This window comes from Lolium perenne, chromosome 4 (genome assembly GCF_019359855.2).
Source record: "Lolium perenne isolate Kyuss_39 chromosome 4, Kyuss_2.0, whole genome shotgun sequence".
Lineage (NCBI taxonomy): Eukaryota > Viridiplantae > Streptophyta > Magnoliopsida > Poales > Poaceae > Lolium > Lolium perenne.
Genome location: NC_067247.2, coordinates 66,311,110 through 66,313,605, shown reverse-complemented (window position 1 = coordinate 66,313,605; position 2,496 = coordinate 66,311,110). Strand labels below are relative to the sequence as shown.

Here is a 2,496-nt window from a genome sequence, read left to right as displayed (position 1 = left end):
ATATCATAACAATGTCATCAACATAATCACATAAAGTAGTTTCAGGTACAACTTTTCGTTATGATCAGAAACCTGCAGATACATTGTTCTCCACTTAACTTTCAGCCATTTAATAAAATAAAATAAAAAACTGACAGTAGCCCATTAACAAAACAGCCCAACATGAAAATGGCCCGTTATAGTCTGGCGGACCGGCAACTTGCCCGCACCACGCTCGACCGTCGGATTTCATCCGACGGCTGTCACCGCGCTGCGGTCGAACAAAACCGACGCCCCTCTCAGAACCCTAGCTTCATTTCTTTCCTCCCCCGATTTCTCCGCGCCCGACAGAGAGGGACGGCGGCCGGCGACCGGCGACCGGCGACCTGCTCGTCCTCCACATTTCTTGCCGACGCGGTAGCGGCGCTCGCCGGCGAAGCGTGTGCTGGACTAGGTCCGCTGCGCTTCTCCGTCGAGCGTAGCTGCCGGCGCCGTGTTCGTCAGGGGCGGCGTGGTCTAGCGGTGACCGGCGCACGCTGCTCAGCGACCTGGGCAACGCACCAGGCACGGAGGGCGACGGCAGCGCGCACGGGGTGACGGCGGCGCGGCCGGCACGGAGGCCGGCAGCCTCTCCATTAGTTCGGTGGTGTCCTCAGTACATTCCGCGCGTCTCCTCAAGAGAGATGACCGCGTGTGGCATAAAGCTTAAGGTGAGGATCCCGACTCGTCAACATTTGGTTTAATCCTCTTTCCTTTTCTAGGTTTTTCTGAATCTGGGGAATGAATTTTCTAAACATTTGATTCCCCTCCTCTTTTCTTCGCGAGCATGAGTAGCGGAAAATAAAAAAAAGTTCAAATCCTGCTTTCAGCTGGTACTAAACACGGGACATTATGAGCAGAATTGACTTAATCATGATCATAATCATCATCAGCAGAAAGCATAATCCTCTACTCATGATTTTTAGGTGCAAACAGGGGATTTGGGCATGATCATGTAGTTTATGCGAAATATTAGTCTCTTTAATCATGAAGAAACACCATCCGAGATCTTAGATAAAATTAGCCAAAGGAATTAGACCCATTAAAGAAGCGGAAACATTTGTTCAGGCCTAATTAGGGTTGTAATCCGAGATTAACATGCTCTGATACCATTGTTAGATACTATTAGCCTTAAGCTAATCAACATAAGGATCTAATCTCGAATTAGAACACCAACTTAAGATTAGAATTTGTGTACCTTAGATGGCCAGCGATGACCCTCTCTGCCTGTTCGTTGCAGAGATGCTGAAAAGCTTGGAGAAGAAGATGATCATGGGCAGCATGCCGGCACGACCCTCCTGGTTGTCGGTGGTGGTGGTCTTCGCGTCACTTCTGGCCTCCCTAGATCGGTAGGGTGAGGGAATGTCAGGGCAAATCTAGCAGATCGTGAATTCATCAACTCGTTGCTACATGCCCCCTCTCCCTTATATATGGCCAGTGTGATAGGGGACCAAAACCACATGTTGGTTATCGATGCCCCCGATCAGGGCGTGTACGAGAAAAAGTCACGCATGAGAAAAGGTCCTGGACGTTGTCCTGTGGGCCCAACTTTTTTATCTTAACGTTATGTTTTTGACTTTTCTCTTTGAGTAAAGTCTGAAAAAAACCTTGAACTTGTAGAGGGTGTCGGAATCAAACCTCGAACTTAGAATACCGGAAATCAGCACCCCCAACTCATAAATCCCGGTGCTTCTCACGGGGCTCTCGTTTTAGACGGGGTTCGCTGACGTGGCCGTAGTCAAGGCTGGGATTGGTTACTTTCTCTGAATTACTAGCATATCTGAAGAGGGAAACATAGGTGTTCTTGTTGTCTTCGTCCACCTTGATCTCCGAGCAGCTTGCACATAGCAGCAAGGCAGCAGCTAGCGCTATCCAGTAGCACACATCAAAAACGAGCACGCAGAGTAGCTGAGCCAAAGCAACTCGCCCAGCAGCAGAATGGGAAGTCGATTCGTGATGAGGAGACGCCAATTAACATGCGATGAGCTCTGGCAGGCGCCTCGTCGGCGGGGGAGAGGATCAACGGGAGTGTGAGCCGATGCAGTTTTAGGAAGTTCATGGCGACGCGGTCGAGGTCGGGCAGACTGCGAGGTGATGAGCGGCGACAGTAGTACTATCACCAGCACCCGCTCGCCACCTGCGTTGGGCCACTTCGCCGAGGGCGTCATGGCCAACCCGGAGGCGGCGAAGAGGTTGCGCGTGGGGGCGGTAGGAGCAGTCCGGGGGCACGAGGCAACGGTGACTCGCCGACGCGCCCGCGACTGATGTCGAGCAGCTTCTGCTCTCTGCTCTCAGCCTACGCCATCTTGTCCGCGTTGCTACTCGGCGGACTCGGCACTTGTGGCTCCCAGGAAAGGATCAGCGGAGACTGCTCGCCGCTCCGCGAGGAGCTCATACACAAACGAAATCCAGAACACGGGAGAAGAAAAGGGAGTGGAGGAAGATGATAGATATGACATGTGGTCCACAGTTGTCGCT

At 51.9% G+C, this 2,496-nt stretch overlaps 1 long non-coding RNA gene across 1 annotated transcript; it reads left to right on the top strand.

The window, feature by feature from the left end:
- The first annotated feature begins 313 nt into the window (after nt 1-313).
- LOC127292832 (uncharacterized) lies at nt 314-1,598 on the top strand. The gene is made up of 2 exons (XR_007845403.1): nt 314-689; nt 1,259-1,598. It is a non-coding gene; the product is annotated as an uncharacterized lncRNA (long non-coding RNA).
- The last annotated feature ends 898 nt before the right edge of the window (nt 1,599-2,496 follow it).